The following is an 18,816-nucleotide window of genomic DNA, read 5'->3' as shown; positions in this document are numbered from 1 at the left end:
TCTTCCTTAGGATCTACACCAGGGGTCTCAAACTCAATTTACCTCAATTTACCTGTGCCAGTCCTCAAATCTTCCCAGCAGGCCAATAATGTCACTGAAGATGGAGTTCAGAAAAGAAAATGTTTATATCGTATTTTTTATTTCAAATTTCTTAGAAATAATAAAACTGTCAGACAACTTTATACAATTCTTCTAAAAACAGAGAGTTTTTAGTGTTGGCCAGCCACCTGGCAACGCTTCAGTTCTGTCCATTTGTTGATGTTTGGCCTCAGTGACTGAGCAGTTGAAAGCTTCAGGATTGCAGCAACGTATGCCTCAGACAGCTGCGTTCAGTATCTTGACTTGTATTCATTGTGGAAAAAAGTGATGCTGCCTCCTTGGCTGACTCTGCCCGGCAACTAATGATGCTGCCTCCATGGCTGATTCTGCCTGGCAACTAGTGATGACATCTCTGTCCCTCTCCCCCAGCCATTAAGAGCTGCGGGGAGGGGGGCGGCGCCTGTCTTTGAGATTGTTGGCAGCGTGTCTGCCTGCGTCTCTCCTCCCTGGACCACAGTGGGGAGGTTCTCGGCCCGCGGGCCAGGACTTCGAGACCCCTGATCTACATCATCATCTTTATTTAAACGACCCTCCTCCAGTTAGTATCATTATGTAATTCAGAGGAATTTTGCATGTAGGAAAAAAAAAAAAGAGGTGTATTCTTCTATCTTTAATTTTGCCAGACAACCCAGAATCTGGAGAGCAAAGCACCAAGAATTCAGGGCTCAGTGCCGATACCTTTTCCCCATGACTTTGAATAAATCTGTTAATATGAGGAAAAATGAAAACAAAATTATATCTAAAATAATAGATTTTTTTTTCATTTTTACCTGCTTCTTTCTTCATAGTGTAGTCATACTATGTTCCCTGTTCCTTGACAATGCAAGTCACTATGGCCACTTTAGGGGTTATCTAGACTGCAGTCAGGGAGTCGCAACTGCAGCACTTGTATGCATACCTGATCTAGCTTTGGTCTAGTTAGCTCACTAAAAATAGCAGTGTAGCAGCACAGACAAAGGGTCAGGCTAGCCATCTGAACACAGTCCCACCTGGGGCCCAGCATACATACTCAAGCAGCTAGCCCATGCTTATGCCTGAGCTGCCATGGCTACCCTGATCATGTGAGTGATCTAGCTAGTTTTAAACTAGTGTGGGTATGTCTACATATGCTGTCCCTATTCCTGTGTAGATATATGAGAAAGTGGAAGAAGACAATAATATAACAGCAGGAGATTTAAGAGGTATATGGAATATCTTTGCATAGAAAATAGAGGTTCAGAGTTGGTGAGGTATTCAATTCAAAATAAATACAAATTTCTTTCAAAGAACTCCTTGTCTCCCAAAGATTCTGGAATCCTTAATATCATTCCACTGGGATATTTTTAGTTTCCCTTGACAATAATTATTTGATATATAAAAGCAGTTTGTTTTATTAAAGCCCATGTAGAGATTTAGTACCCTCATTTTCCACCTGTGCTTCATTAATCATGTGTCCAAGATCGTCCATGTTTTTCCCTCAACAGTTAAATGTCTTTGCTCCAAATGAAACATTTTTTTGCTGAGACCAGATCCAACTTTGATTTGAATTAATCAAATTGAGATTGTGGCATTTGAACAGCAACTAGAATAGTTTAAAGTGAAACTTCTTAATTTGCTCCTGATGGAGTTTGTTGAGGGGAAGTCTCTCAGCAGCTAATTGGACTATTTCACAATCTATAATGGCAAGAAGATACTGTGAAAGGGACTAGGAAGGAGGACATCATGTGTTGTTCCTTGCATCTCTATTCTCCTTGCGTGTTACACATTTTACTGTGGTGCTTCTCTCCCTGACCTCTGCCTTCTTTCCAGGGATATAATCAAGGAAGAGGAGAGAACAAGGTTCTTTAAAGCCCAAAATCATGAATGACAAATTAGAAATGTAAGTACTTATAGGAAAAACAAAAATGTCTTGGATAAGAAAACTCTATGGTTGGCTGTGCTGGGAAATTCAGCCTGAAACAATATCGCTAATACGAATACATAATTGGGACTGATCCTTGAATCATTAAGACTCTAGATCCAGAGATCCATGCTAGCAGGTCTCATGAAAGATAAGGGCCTGTGTGACTTAAAATTTAAAAAGAAAGAAACAAATGCAGAGACAGAAAACAATTTTGCTTTAATTAGCCCACCACTTCCTTGAAATCACTTAATTCTCAAAGGATGAATCCAGTGTTAACAGAGAAGTAACATCAATATATTAAAATACGAGAAGAGACAAACCAACTATAGCACGCAGACTCACACCTAAGAGTGGGCTTTCCTCCTTTCCTAGTGTTGATGTTTTTTTGAGGTGGAGCTGGGTGGTGAGAGCCTCATTCCAGCAACAGCAGCCTTGCCTAAGTTATATGCAAAATCCTCCTGTCTGATCCACATTGCTTCCTTCTCATAAAAATTCAGCCTGTGATTTGAAGATCCTTTAGTTGCAGCTGAAATGGGGAGTACAGTACTGCACCCAAGACAGTTCATACATTTCAGGTCATCATTAAAATTTGTAGTGTGAGTTTTTGGGTCACAAAAATGCCAAAAACTCAGCACAAATTTTCAGTGTCTGTCCTGGTTGCCCTAACATCCCACTGAAACACAGTGCTGTAGATCTCCAGCTCATAGCTTGTTGCTTTTATTGTAAGAAGCAGCACAAAATTGATCAGGAGAGATTCAAAACTGATTTAGGACTCCATTTTGCAGCTGCTTGCATTCTGAATTACCATCAACTTCAATGGGAATTCTGAAAGGGGAGAAGCTACAAATTCAGGCCCAAAGAAAGCAGGGGTACATCAATAACTCACCCATCCAGCCAGTTCCAGGCAATCTCTACCTTCTGCTCAGTGACCTGCCCTAACTCATAAAATTGAAACAGAGATAACTCACCAAGGGTTGGACACTGACTTACTGAAGATGAAGTCTATCATCATATTCCTTGTGCTTCCAGTGTCAACTTAATATATAAGGACAAGGGATGGTTGCGAGCCAGTGATCTGAAATAAGAATAGACCAGAACCTTCACTCAAGGCATGATTTTTTTAAGATTTAAAATTTAGTTAACATTTTTCCTTTAATCACTTTTCCTTCTCCTGTGCCTCTGCAATTTGAGGCTAGATGTGGGACATCTTCTGGCCCAAATGAAAGCACAAAGTACTAGCCATCTTGAAAGTACAGATGAACACATACCCCAAAATAAAAATTGGCAACAATGCAAGAAATCAAAGGTGTAAGACGCAATTAACTATAGATGAGCCTGAATTTTTACCTCTAAATTTTCAGAGTTGTGCTGAATTTCAGCTTTAAAACACACATGGATTTGCCTATCAAATGTACTGGATTCTCGCTGTATTAGGATTCCATTTTGACCATCACAATTAACACTTATGACTATTTCACTCATTGTACTCAATTCCTTTGGAAACTTATTTTGTCCTTTTCAAAACTGGAAGCAAGCCTGCACCACAAAGTTCAGATCTGGATTTTGAATATGCCAATATTAGGCGTGTTGAGATCTGAGGTTTTGAGACTGGCCCATTTTATGGGTGGGCTTGCTGTATAATTTGGATCCAGATCTGAATTTGGCTGTTGAGCCCAAACAACCGCCTCAGAATTCAGGGATATTCAGCTCCTGGCTTTTGATTCAGGCCTTAATAATCTCTTTTCTAACAGCAGTGTCTTAGAGACAAGCAATCCCACGCATTCTGAGCCACATCAAGGCACACCAGAATTTCTTGACCTTCCTGTTTACTCTTCTTTTCCTACAGTCCTTCAATAGAATCAAGAAAATTAAATAGCAATATTCTAAAACAGAAAATCTAGTATAAAATCCAGCCAAATGAGCAATATAGTCCATTAGACACAGAAGGCTGCTTAATGAACAAGTTATACTCTTCCAACACTCCTGGTCAACTTCACCCCAAATATCGCTATTAAGATAATGCATTAGAACCACACTGTGGGTGCTCAGTTTGTACCCAATTAGGCTAGCATGTAGAATCGGAACTGCGTAATTGTGTTTCATAAATCTTATAGTTCTAACCTAGGAGAAATTCTTCTTCAGCTCTAGCAAAAGTACCTTGTGCTTCAGGAGCAAGAGGACATGTGTTCTGTCCCTGATCATGCTGTGAAATTCCAAGTAGCTGTGATATATAGGACAGTGAGAGTCAGAGTTGTTGGGTGAACAACAATGAAGGACAATTTGGTGAATATAGCTGTTTTCACTTTGCAAATTGTCTGATTTTGCTGCTTTGTTTGCTATTAGCAGCTTTTTAACAAATATTTTTGTGACCAAATTTCAACATAGGGATTGATCATGAACACCGAGACGATTCATCCATTATTCGACTGTGTGACTGGTCACCTATGATCCACAGAGCTACATTGGTTTAACATCAACTGACATTCTGGCCCATAGTTTTGTTTCTGTTTCCTGCCTGGATGGCCTAAAATCTTTTTAAAAACGACTTTTGCCCCAAACTAATTTGATTTGGTCATGAAACAAATTTGACTTTGTGAATAATCAACCATTGAGCATAGGACCAAATTCACTTCTCATACAAACAGAAATATGCATCTTGAAAAGCAAATTTTAAAAGGAGAGGGTGGATCAGTGGGGAAAGGAATAGTGCATGTATAACACTGACAGACTCCGGTTCTTAGAATATGAGGGTTGGAAGGGACCTCAGGCGGTCACCTAGTCCAACCCCCTGCTCAAAGCAGGACCAATCCCCAATCTTTGCCCCAGATCCCTAAATGGCCCCGTCAAGGATTGAACTCACAATCCTGAGTTTAGCAGGCCAATGCTCAAATGACTGAGCTATCCCTCCCCCGTTCTTGGCAGGTAGGATTGAACCTGGGGCCTCTGAAGCTTAGTGCATGAGCCTCTACCATATGAGTGAAAAGCCAACTGGCTCTTAGCTAAGGCTATAGAACAGACTCATTTTCTCTCTCTCTCTCTCTCTCTCTAAGTGGTCTCGGTGCCACTAGATGGGACAGAACACCATACCCAGGAGGTGTGTGGGTTACATATTTCCCCTAGGTGAGGAAAAACGTCCCAAGCTTCAGAGACTTCCCAGCTGAAATCCCAGATGAGCCCCCTCTTTTAACGCCAACAGACCGCAGTCGTTGGCAGGTGCAATCGAACCTGGGGCCTCTGGAGCTTAGGGCATGAGCCTCTACCGCATGAGCTAAAAGCCAACTGGCTCTTAGCTAAGGCTGTAGACCAGACTCATTTTACCTCTCTCTAAGTTGTCTCGGTGTCACTAGATGGGACAGAATACCACAACCAGAAGGTGTGTGGGTTACACATGATCAAAGTGAAATTCTATTTACAAGTTTTTAAATATCCATGAACATAGTCTCCCATTATTTGCCTATTCCAACTCCCACTGTAGTCAGCTGGAATCTTTCCACGGACTTCAGTGGGAATTGGATTGGGCTCTATTTCTCCAGCTCCAGTGATAACTGTAAAGGCCTAAAAAGAACGAGGAGTACTTGTGGCACCTTAGAGACTTACAAATTTATTTGAGCATAAGCTTTCATGGGCTACAGCCCACTTCATTGGATGCATAGAATAGAACATATAGTAAGAAGATATATATACATACAGAGAACATGAAAAAGTGGAAGTTGCCACACTAACTCTAAGAGGCTAATTAATTAAGATGAGCTATTATCAGCAGGAGAAAAAAACTTTTGTAATGATAATCAAGATGGCCCATTTAGACAGTTGACAAGAAGGTCTGAGGATACTTAACATGGGGAAATAGACTCAATATGTGTAACGACCCAGCCACTCCCAGTCTCTATTCAAACCCAAGTTAATGGTATCTAGTTTGCAAATTAATTCCAGTTCAGCAGTTTCTCATTGGAGTCTGGTTTTGAAGCTCTTCTGTTGCAAAACTGCCACTGTTAAGTCTGTTACTGAGTGACCAGAGAGGTTGAAGTGTTCTCCTACTGGTTTTTGAATGTTATGATTCCTGATGTCAGATTTGTGTCCATTTATTCTTTTGCATAGAGACTGTCCGGTTTGACCAATGTACATGGCAGAGGGGCGTTGCTGGCACATGATGGCATATATCACATTGGTAGATGTGCAGGTGAATGAGCCCCTGATGGCGTGACTGATGTGATTAGGTCCTATGATGGTGTCACTTGAATAGATATATGGACAGAGTTGGCATCGGGCTTTGTTGCAAGGATAGGTTCCTGGGTTAGTGTTTTTGTTGTGTGGTGTGTGGTTGCTGGCGAGTATTTGCTTCAGGTTGGGGGGCTGTCTGTAAGCAAGGACTGGTCCGTCTCCCAAGATCTGTGAGAGTGAGGGATCATCTCTCAGGATAGGTTGTAGATCTTTGATGATGCGCTGCAGAGGTTTTAGTTGGGGGCTGAAAGTGACAGCTAGTGGCGTTCTGTTATTTTCTTTGTTGGGCCTGTACAACATACTAACCCACAGAATCCTTCCTGTCTGCACTACAAAAAGAAGGATTCTGTGTGGACTCCTCCTGAAGGTTGAAACAACAGACTGGACTTCTACATAGATTGCTTCTGTCGATGTCCACGGGCTGAAATTGTGGAAAGCAGCATCACTTGCCCCATAACCTCAGCCGTGCTGAACATAACACCTGGCACTTTTCTCCATGCTCCTGACTGCCGGCCCACTGTGAAATTATACTGCGCACTGCTAAATAAACTGCCTTAATGGTTTTTTATTTCCTGACTGTGTGTGATGACTGGACATTGCCAACAGACAAAATATTTGTATAAAACAGACGGCAATCTGGGGCTTTGGATTCTTTAAATAATTATTTGGGGCATTTGTATGTTCCCAGGTACAAAACTGCACATCCCTACAAACGTTTCACATAAACAGAAGCACACATGTAAATGCAAAATGAAAGACATTGTGTCATCTCTTTTGTTGATAACTGCTCTTGGGAATTGCTTCTTTTTCCTTGATGGGCATTTTAGAAACATAATCCAGATCCTAATCAGGAGAACTGTTTCATTTTCTTAGCAGTGACATCGTACCTGAAATTGCCATCTGTGCATCTTGTGGACATGGTGTGAGTTTCATCCCATCCAAGTGATGTAAATCAGTATGGTTTCCTTCATCCATCAGCTTCTTGTTGAATATTAAGAGACTGTCTTAAACTCTTCTGTAATAAAAGAAACACAATGTATTTGCTTTTTTCCACTTTCCTTTGCTATTAACAAGGTGTAAAAATACAAAAACAAACAAAACCCACAAGGTACTAAGCTGTCATAACTTAGCACATCTGTTTAGCTGCAGTATGTATGGAAGATCACATTGTTTCCTCATCACTACCTAATTATTTACACTCATTTAGACTGTAACCAATTACACCTGTTCTAAAGAAAGATAGTCTCTGTTTCTTTATATAGGCTCAATTTAATTCAACACTATATTTTAATTTAAAACTATTTTAATGTAATATAAAAAAAGCTGAACCACCAAATAAAGAGCTAACATGCAGAGATAATTCATTTGAGCACAGTCAGTTAATCTCTCTTAATGGAGCTCCTTTAAACACAGCAATTTTTTTTATCAGTTGCATTTCTGCTCTTTATACCCTTGTTGTTAAGGAACAAGCATTCTCCCAATGACGCACCAATGCTAGCAGGAAGCACATGCCAAGTGTATTTTGTGACTCATTTCAATTTGCTATCTAGTGCACTTGCAGTTTGCTCATTAGCATCAGCGCTGGTGGCTAATGGATACTCAGTAGGAAGTATTTTTTCTTCGTGACTGCTTCATGGAGAAATGGAAATGAAAACTAGGAAGAACTTCATCAGTGACAAAGCAATTCAAGGCTGACAAAGGCTCTGTGTGTGTGTGTTTGCGCGTGAGAGAGAGAGAATGGCATTGGTTATTTAGAATAACAGACACCTTTGCATAACGCTCTTTGTCGTTCATCATGAATTGAGGTTTGCCAGTAAGACCGATTATTGTGAACCTGAACAGAGAGTACGTTTTGTTGAGTTATGGTTGAGGGTGTATCATTAAAAGACATAGGAGGGATAGAAATGGAGGCACCTGTATTTTACAGAATACTCCTTAGCTGCATTCATTCAAAACTGAGTCTGTCAAACATTTTCTACAGAAGCTATAGGGCTTGTTTCCCATCCTTTCTTCTACTGGCAGAAACTGGCACCACGTTAAGGACCTCAGAAGCCCATGCAAACCATGTAAAAGAATAATCCTTGAACTAGATTATTCACAAACAGCTCATTGTGAATATTCCCTATCTGAAATGTAAACTACATACTTTAGTTTGGCTGGTCAGAGTTCAGCTGGTACTGTTTGTGTTCCCTAATTGGATGGCCTTTTAAGAGGCCCAGATTTAGGAAAGCATCCCTGCTTAAGAAGGGCCTTTAAGGGTGTGTTTAACTTCCACTGAAGTCATAGAGACTTAAGCTCCTGTGGCCAGATCCTGTAAACATGTACTTGGATAATTTTGTACATGCAAGTCATCCCACTAACTTCAGCTCCAAACAACAAATATTTGCATGGATAAAGTTAAACAAATGCATGTCTGAAGCTACCAGGCTCCCACAGAGCAATTGGAGGTGGTGAGGACATAGGTGAAAGAGGAAGATAAAGGAATTGTAGTAAACAGCTAAAATTTTGGGGATGGGGGGGAAGGGTTTCACAGTAGAGAAAACCTGCTATCTAAGGTTAGGTGAGGAAGCTGCGGAAGTGCCAAGTTGATGGGATCAAGAACCACACAGGCCAAGGAGCACAACAGTTGGATCATCTAGTTCCAAACATTCATCTTGTGAAAAGGTCTGAGATTGATTTTTTTTAAATTATATTTATATTTTCATGCCAGGAACAGTGAATGAACAAATAGGCTCTTTTAAAAATAAAGCCAACAATGCTTTTTTACACTCTTCTTAAGATTTTCGTAGCCTAAAGACACTTCCTCATGGGCACAACAATGATGTCACTGCATGCAGCAACAGGGAATGACAGATATCACACAGCAGTGAGAAAATACTATAGAACTGCAAAAATGTAGGATAATTCAGGTTCACAAAGGAAACATATGCTTAGAAAGCATGGCCTGAACAATCAACGTCTGAATGAGTTCATTTAATATCAGATTGAAACCAGTCACACAGCCACTACAAACAATACAATACAATAAAAAAGCAGAATCTAAAACAGTGGGAGGAAAAGCCAAAGTGTATCAGAAGCCAAAATCCTTAATTTGCAACATTTTTTTAAATTCAGGATACTTCTATTGTTTGCTTTCTCCCATGTTCCTTGCCAGACCATTCTGCCCGAAGCCACAATTTACCCTGAGGTCAAACAGTTTCTACGAATCAAGTAGGACACTCAAATCTTGTTCTCTTAGTTCAATCCTGACATATTAAAAATTCAGTTGCAGAATGAACATTGCTTTAGCATGCACGCAGTTAAAGCTGTGCTGTTATTATGAGTGTTTGCAAGGCTTGGGCGCTCTTGGTTTGTTTGTTTTTTTCCTTCTTATTTCAATAGCCCAGGTTCTATTACAGCATGCTTTCCAGAGCTCTTGTTTCCCCCTCTGTTTATTTTGCACTGCACATGCCTTGCTCACACGTGTATGATGCAGAAGCAGGGGACAGCGCTGTGAGAGCTTTGGGCAAAAAATCTGCCAGGTGAGTAAGCTTGTCTCTTAGAGAACAAAAGGAAAAGAAAGATGTTCCCCAAGCCTGTGAGTTTAGGCATTACAGAGGCTAATTAAAGTTGCAGGTGCTGTAGAGAAACAAAAAAGGCTTCAAAGGTCTTTTCAGAGGGAGTCTGATTTCATGCTTTTCTCCCCCTCTGCCCTACATACTCTCAGAACACCTCTTACAATTAAGCCAGGGCTCACGCAAACCAATCAGGAGAAAAATAACTCATCTGCAGAACAAGATCACAAAACAAGGAAAATTGTTCAGGGGGTGACATTATGGCTTCAGCTGCTTTCCTGGCTCCTAGGCCACTTTGGAGTACTGCAAAACTTTCTAACAGCTCTTTGCCCAGGTTTCAGATTCTCTCTTCATCATCCCAAACCTCGTGGGCACTTGGCAATGAGCTCATAAGCTTGGACAGAGCCTTACGGTTTAGGGTTCATATCTCTATATTTTTAAAGGTCTGTGGGGAAACAAATTGTTTATTTAGATATGGTTGTGTACCAAAACCCCAGGTCCAAATGTACTGAACTTTAGTCATGGTCACATCCCAGCCTGGATCTTCACTTTATGGGTTGGCCGCATCTCTATTTTTAGTTAAGTGAGACATCAGAATTTTATTTTACAGCATAACTGGGATTTTTTTCCCCTAAAGATCTTTTTTATTTGTTTCATTTTCTTCTCACATTCTGCTTCAAATAGGCATATCCTTTCAATCTGAGGAATTTCATAAACCACAAATCAGAATGGCAGTGTGAGTTGAGTAAGTGCAAACAACTTTCCAGGATTCGTAATAAATAGGAGGAAATGGAAAGGGAAATCCTAGCAATAACTTCTCAATGAGAACTGGGAGTAAAACTCCTTCTCTCCACTAGTCCTGCCTACAAGAACAGAAAGTTGAAAGTTGAACAGCATGAGAAAGAGAAGAAGCTGTTTGTTAAAAAGGTATCAATATATTTACAGTGCTGAGTGACCCTCAGTTGAAAGATGTGGAAAGCTCAAGAGGGTTTGTAGATCCTTCATGTCTATTTGTTCACAGGACAGATTCTCTTGAATCATCACCAGAAAAAAAAAGACTGTGAAGGCATCTTTGGAAGGATGAGAGAGGCAATATTTAAAATATAAAAGCAGTCAATAGCAATGGCAAATAAATATTTCTTTAGTTTCATCTGGAAGTGATATAGACTAGACACCAAGAGTAAAACAGAAAACGTGTTCCCTCATCATGGGGCATGTGCTAGTATATCCATTCCTCACAATGGATTTAGCCAGATTCTGACATCAGTGGGTAGCCTAGGACATACTGTGACAACAGTTCCATCAGGACAAAGTGCCTGCAGGCTTTCTTCTCGGCTTCCATGAGCAGAGAAACCCAGAACAAGCAGATACAGACTGAGGGTTGCAAAAAGGAAAAGAGTACTGGCTCAGCAGCACTGTCTCCATTTTCCACTGACTCAATGACTGGTGCCTTAGGAGGAGGGCAAGGAATGGGGCTGAAAATAGAGTTGCTTGCTGAAGTTAAAATGGAACTATACTGATTTACACCAGCTGAGGAGCTGGCCCTTTATTTCCAGCACTAAGATTATCGTTTGTGAGTATTAAAGACAAATAAAGAATGAATGAGCAGCCTTTGTTGCACATTAGAAAAGGCAACACCTGGATGAAATATGATCACAGGTACTGTGTTGTAATGCAATATGTCAGTCTCACACGAAATAAAAAGGTGAAAACATTTTTACGGGCTATGTTTTAAAGCATGTGCTACTTTATTTGAGGGGCATATTTAAGACATCAAAATATTAGGATTTTAGTTAGTTGTTTTACTCTATGTCATTCGCAGCCAAACTACTGCGGCAACAAGGAAGCTCCCAACTACTAGAGAGTTAGTATTTTGATCTCTTCCTCATTTAACTCCTCCTGGCACAAATCACTCTGTAGTACCGAGCTGTGCAGCCCAACATGGTTCAAGATCAATGTCAGGAAGGACCTGCTCATATCCTAAGCTGTGCGCATGTTAAACATCTTCCCAACCCCTCCCCCAGCCCAGAGGGCAGCAGACTCCACGACTCAGACCATGCCTAGCTTCTGGGAGGTAATGTCAAGGAGACATTGTGCATGTGCAATGCTACCCCACAGCCATATGGGTGGTAGATTTCCTCCAGCTGTCAACCCCTTGACTGTATATCCAATTTAAAGGTCCAAACCAGATTTTTGCTGGGAGAGCGTACCAAGATCAGGAGTGGGGCAGTCAAAAGCTGTGCTTGGGGTTGAGGGACAGGGAAAGATGACCAATTCAGTAACTCAGTCCTGTCCCACCAAAGCAGTTTTGCAAGAATTATTAGAACACTGAAGTAGCCTTTGCTGCCCTCGCAGATCCTAAGTGGCTCCATAATTTGTATTACAGAACAGTCACCTTTGCAGTCTCCATCTGCACCAGACCACCCATTGTCAGGACTGGTAGAAGTAGCTAACATCCCATTTACTCCTACTTAGCCAAAGGTCATGGCAGGTATTATCTTGTCCCAGCAGGTATGTTACTCACTTAAGATCAAGATTGTAGGAATTTTATGTCATATTAGCAAAGAACAGAACATGGTACTGAGAGAGTTTAGCAATATGTGCTGCTAATTTTTATGATCTTGAACCTTTGGATTTTCTCAAAAGGCTAATTTCAAACTTCCCTCATAATGATCATTTTAAAAGATAAAGTTAAAAATAGACATGAAAGAATCTGACATTTGTACACCAATTATTTTTCTCACTAGCAATGACAACATAATCAAATACTCATTATCCAGAACTTTAACATGCAACATGGGATAACAGGTTATCCCACTTAACCTGCTTCAATGAAATGTCATATCTGGAAATACTGCCTCCCTGGCATTTGGAATAAAATTGCCCACTGCAGGTGCAGAGGAGAAAACAGAAGTTATTCTTGAGGCTGGCACACCTCTGTCACCCCTCACTTTATTATTAATTTTTTTAATTTATCAGACAATATAATGTCCATGAAAATGAGAGACTAATATAGCACTTACTTGAATCAGTCATTGCATAGGCTCCTTGTCCCACACACAGCTCTGCCATTAAGCCGCAATCCTTATCTGCAGCGTTCCTGCTATTACAGCTCTGGGCACCTCTGGAGTAGAAACTGTCAAACATGTTGAACCATAGGCCACCATTTGGTGATTTAAAAAACATCAGGGATTAAACTGAGCTAGGCAAAGTGGGCCAGTTGTTAGGGCCTTAATCTGAGACTCAAGAAACATGGGTTCAATTCCTTGTTCTGCCATAGTCTTGCCTAAAGTCACTTAGGGTATTTCTATAAGGGATAAAAGGGCCATGGCTGGGAGTAGTCATCTGACTGCGACTGAAGCTGCAGGACTAAAATCAACTGTATAGGTGCTTGGACTGGAGCCTGATCTTTGGATCCCTCCACCCTTGCAAGGCCCAGAAGCTCCAAGATCAGCCTGAGCATCTACACAGCAATTTTTCAGCCTCAGTGCCTGAGCCCAAGGAGCCCGAGTCAGTTTACCTGGGCCAGTCGCAGGTTTTTTATTCCTGTGTAGACATAGCCTGAGGGTGCCTGGGGTGCCAGAGGAGGAAGTTAATATGGAGGTCTGCATGGGGCAAAGTTGTCCTGCCCAGCCACTCATGGACTCCGATTGCATGAGCCACCCAGCCATGGAGTCTTCCAAGCTGCTTCTGGACTGCAGCACAAGGTAGCATGCAGGGGACTCAAATGATGAATGGGTGATGCAGCAGGAGCCACTAATCTTACAGTCATTACTGATACGAGCCAAACAGCTCTTTCGGCTGAGCTCTGTCCTCCTCTCTTAGCTGCCATTCCTGTTCCAGGACCTGTGAAGCAAGTGCCTCCTCCCACGTTGAAACCCTGTCCTCAACCTGTGCAGCCAGCCTGAGCCTTTCTTCTTGGCTCTCACCATGCCTTTCCTCTGGCCGCAAGTCCCTCTGACTTTGGAACTGGACCTGCTTGTGGGGCCTCTCCAGAACTTCAATCATAAGTTCATCATGGAAACGCTTCCTCTAGGAATGGTCCATGATGGTACATTGGGACAGATTTCTGCTGCAGCGTGGGTCAGCTGTGGAGGTACTGCAGGTTGAGGGACCTGGAACAGGACAAGACACAGAGGGTGATTGTCTCAAAAAGCCCACTGCAGGAGCACAGAAAACAGTCCTCATGGAATTTCAAGAATATAAAATGATATTTTTCCAAACTGAACTTCAGTATATCGTAAGAGGGATGCTTCAGTTCAGAGAAGCCTCTTAGACACAGCCTGCTTAGTCACAGCGAAAGAACTGTGTTGACAACGGCAAGTTAAAAATTCAAAGTTGTTTTTTTGTTTTCTAAAATTTGCAGAGCTACGTGGGTTTGGAGGGAGTGCCATCGATGGCAGTGCTACGAAAACTTTTTCTATTTTGGAGGACATAACAGTTCTTGTCATGCCCGAATGGCAAAAGGAGATGTTATTCCAAGCTACTAGTGGGAACCTGCAGTGTATGCAATAGGAGAAACTAAGAGACACAGCCTGACTCTGTAGCCTAGTGATTAGGGCACTCCACTGGGATGTGAGAGAACCACATTCTGCCTGACTTGCACCACAGTCTTACTGGTTTCCCACATCCCAGCTGAGTGCACTGACCTCTGGGGTGGCTATTTCTTTGCCTCTCACTTTCACCAGAAATTCCACCCTGGACCTGAGACTAATTCCTGACAAATCTTTTGGTCAAAACCAGTAAGTTTCCACGAAAAAGTTTTGGTTTAGAAAAATCGGCATTTTCCAGCAAAAACCATTGATTTGAAAATTTTCTGACCAGCTCTAGTCAGTTTTTTTTATCTGAGGAAAAGTATGGATTGTGCCTGCTATATGTGAATGAGTGTTTTACTTTAATCTGTCTTCTGCTCTCATTAAATCAATTATTATTTTTAACAGACAGAGAACTTTGGTGGGGTTTTTTTTTTCACTTTTGGATGTTTCTGTCACATTGAGACTAGTTTTGGCACTCCAGAATGTATACAGCAGGACCAATGATTCTTCTGCTCTGGATCTTTTAAAGCCATAGACAGAATATCAGTAGCTAAAGCCCCTTTTGCTGGGGAGCCTGAGAAGACTTGTTGCATTTAGAATGTAAGCTTTAGAAAGTGTACAGAATGTACTATGTTAATCAACTATTGTATTGAAGGTCATAATGTAAGCCTAATGCAGTAGCCTAGAATGTCATATAGAAATGGACTGAATTAGTTGCTAAATATTCAGTGACTCTGATCTTATCTACCTTATCTATCCTTCAGCACCTGAAATGCACTACATTCAATCAGTACTTTAAACAGCAGCATCACTTTAAAAGCTAAGATAGCAGATATGAAATCACGGCCAGTCTTCTGTGCAAACATGTCAAAATGTAGACTTTTACTTTTGATATTTATTATGTTGACTAAAGAGGCAGAATAGCATACAGAAATGACAAATAAAAAATGAGGTCTTCTGTGGAATTTTTTCCAGCTTAGTCAAACGGCACTCCCTGGTTCTTGCTGGCATCCTACAGAAAATAACAAGTCGGAGTAAACCAGGAGTCTACTTTAGCACTTCATTCTTATGGATCATTTAAAAAGTATGCATGCTTTGCACTTTTTCAGTAATACCCATCATATGAGGAAAAAGGGTAATACTCAAGCCCAGGAAACAATATTTCAGCTCATGTTATTGAAAAAATAAGGAATTTTGCAACTGAGAAAGTGCTCCAACTTAGGAAGTTCCTTAAACTTTTCTGCAGACAACTTCAAGATTGTACAACCTGCAACATGAGCTGAGGCAATCATGAAAAAGAAACAGAGTTCCCAGCTGTGTGAGCTCCAGCTTACCAATAATAAGAATAAAACCTACACATGGCTCACACACTTTTGAACAGGAGGGATCTTTATAGGATCCCTTAAAACTCTGTTTCACTGCCCCACTTTTCAGCTTGCAATCCCTTTGACAAGACTGCAAGACTCAGAGATTCAAAGAATGGCATTTGAGCACACACAGGACAATGCAGTGCAGTGGCACCATTTTAAAAGATAAGATAGCAGATATGAAATTATGTTGATTAAAGAGGTGGAATAGCATACAGAAATGATACATAAAAAGTGAGGTCTTCTGTAGAATTTTGTCCATCTTAGTCAAATGGTGCTCCCTGGGACAATGTGGTGCAGAACTGGGCACAAAGAAATGGAAGCATTTTCATAAGGGAAAGACAAGTGTCTAGAAAAATAGACATAAAAGATTTCTGCTGCTCAACTGTACATCTTATTTAGGACTTTCAGTTCTGGTCATTCCAGTAGTGCTTAATTTGTAATGAAAGAGGTGACGGGGCTCAAGCAATTTTTTTACTTTCATAACTGACACGGCAAGCCCGGAGGTGCCAGGGCTATGAACTGCCAAGCTTAGAGGTGCTGGGGCTGAGCCAATTGAGCCAAAGGGTCTCTACACAAGGCCTTAAATGCTTCTGCATGCATTACACCATTAAAGTGCTGAAGGCAGTTATCAATGGGTTCTCTGTCATTCTGCAATGCCATTTTCATCTGGATTCCCTTTGATCCAAAGAAAATGTTTATTATTGTTTAAAATGTTTATTATTAATCTTATTGACAGAAGACAAAATAAGGCTGAATTGTTTTGATCATGCTTTACATGCATAACCCATCACCGATGACTACTGCTCCAGAAACTGAACACCTGGTGTGATCCAATTCCCATTGGGTTCCTTTTCATTGACTTCCACAGGAGCTAAATCAGACACTATAATTTGATTATAATAATGATATAGAGTTACAGATTGTTTCACTTGTGAATGAGAAAATTGCATACCAATTCTGTGACATTTCAAAAGCCTTAAGTGACAATACTAGTATTAAAAGTTCATAAAAATTAAGATGTAACAATATCTGGTGATTGCATTTGCTTGTAAACGTAAGTAGTATACAAACCTGAGCCAAAAATTTCTCACAATCGGGTTCCTACAATCATTTGATAGGCCTCATTTCTAAAGGCTCCTGCCCCTCCTTTTGATGTCTGTAAGATTTCTGGAGGTCAGTACAGTTCTGGAATTTAGGTTTGTTAGTTAACATCCAGTATGTTTCCTCCGCTGGCTGGCTGGCTCTGCACAGAAAAATAAGAGAGGCATTCATAACAAGTGTCTATTAATTCCTCCGTGACTAAGCTGAACATTTTTTTAAAGAGGTACTTTGAATCCCACTAGACAACCACAACTATGTAGTAGATCAGACATTGTTAAAATGGTTCTTTTACAAAACTGAAGTCTATGTGACACAAGTGGTTTTACATTCTCAAAGTTAATGTGCTTGCCTTTCTTCGATATACTAGACTTGAAATAAACTCAGTTAAACAGGGAAACTCTTAATTTTACAGACGGTCTTTACAAAAAGTTCATCATTTTCCTGTCTGAGGTATTTGGGGGGGGGGTTTGTTTTGGTTTTTTTCCTGAGAACTGTGGTGGAAAATATAACTAGTCTATGGGTGTATACAGAATGTTTAACTACAGTTAATAAAACTAAACTGAATGAAACATCCTAATACAGGATGCCAAGCCATATTCTAAACATGGAACAAATGGGGTTTAAAGGACTTTTTGTTATGTTACAGCATTATGTGCCAACAATACCTACAGGGTTATAGGTAAATCTCTAATTTATTATGCAGTTTTCCCTTGGCTATTTTTAAGTCTACCACACTTCATAGTGAGAAGCTAATTTACTATGTTTGTGAGAACAACGTTAATGCATTATCAGTGTGGTTCCAATCCTGTAACTCCAGAGATCTCAGTGATAAATTTTAAAAAAAGAACATGTACTTAGGGGGTCAGATGGCTCAGGGTATTGGTAATGGAATACAGAAAATGTCATCTCTAGGTAACCAGTGTGAATCCAGCACATGTCAGTGCCATTATTCCCTGAGGTCTATCTGGTAATCTCTTTTAATTTAATTTGTGTGCCCAGTCCACTGTATGGGAAGACTTTCAGATACCCTGGTGACAGGGCCATGTAAGAAACAAGATACGCTAGCAAGAAGTGGGGGAAAGGTACGTATCTCTCAAAAGCCACAGTCATAACTTCAACTTTGTTGTATTCTCCTCAGGTAAAAATAAGAACTGGATAGAAAATCAACTATGCGTTTATCCTCACATGTGGATCCTGACTAATAGAATTGGGACACATTGACCAGACAGTGAGGGAAAGTTTGGTCTTGTACCCATTTCTCTGTTTTCAATTTGGCTTTTTTAAGTGATGCGAAATTCATTTATTTGAATAGTTGCTACAGTGTCCTGAAATTGTGGGTATTTGGGAAGTTTTTCATTATCATTTTCTATTTATATGTATATTTTCAGATCACATGCAGATTTATAGATCATGAAAGCAAAGAACTTCATTTTTGTATACACCCACTGCTACTGTTCTTGATCCTGCAGAGTAGGAAATTAGTGAATAATTAAATAAGCTAAATAATGATTGGCCTCAAGGCACCAATCAGTTTTTAGGAAAAGAGGAGGCTTCATATTCTACTGAATCACCTAACCTATTTTCTTTGAGTGAGCTTTATTTACAACACCCAGACACACCAGATTAGAAAGCATACCATCCATTGTTTTCCTGGCATGCCACAAGGCATGCCACTTTGGATGGCATGCTGCACCTGCATCCATAGCAAGCATAAAGAAGACATTGTAAAATCCAACCACAAGCTAGAATTTGGAGGACCACTCAGGTGATAAAGTATTTCCACATTTATTACAGTTAAGGCCTGACAGGCCGCATAACACTTTCAGGGGCTTTAAATGTTATTGTGTTTAAAAAACTAAGATTCAAGGAAGTCAGTGGAGAAATTCACTAGCCAGGGGAGGTAAATAAGCTTCCAGTTATAAGTCAGTTCAAGTCCCTTTCCTCAGGATTCATTTTGTTAACCCAAAAGAAGAGGAAAAATAACTCAAAAACACTTGGCAACAACCTTCAGAGGCCTTTCCAGCTTTCTGCAACTGCAGGATTTGGGTAAGGTG

At 40.5% G+C, this 18,816-nt stretch overlaps 1 long non-coding RNA gene across 1 annotated transcript; it reads right to left on the bottom strand.

Annotated features, from left to right (window-relative positions):
* Positions 1–234: 234 nt before the first annotated feature.
* LOC141983876 (uncharacterized) lies at positions 235–12,984 on the bottom strand. The gene is made up of 4 exons (XR_012638551.1): positions 12,780–12,984; positions 7,090–7,217; positions 2,972–3,056; positions 235–802 (listed from the first exon to the last, which is right to left on the bottom strand). It is a non-coding gene; the product is annotated as an uncharacterized LOC141983876 (long non-coding RNA).
* Positions 12,985–18,816: the final 5,832 nt, after the last annotated feature.

This window comes from Natator depressus, chromosome 3, assembly GCF_965152275.1.
Source record: "Natator depressus isolate rNatDep1 chromosome 3, rNatDep2.hap1, whole genome shotgun sequence".
In the NCBI taxonomy this organism is placed as follows: Eukaryota; Metazoa; Chordata; order Testudines; family Cheloniidae; genus Natator; species Natator depressus.
The sequence above is the reverse complement of the archived record's forward strand: the minus strand, read 5'-3'. Positions and strand labels throughout refer to the sequence as shown.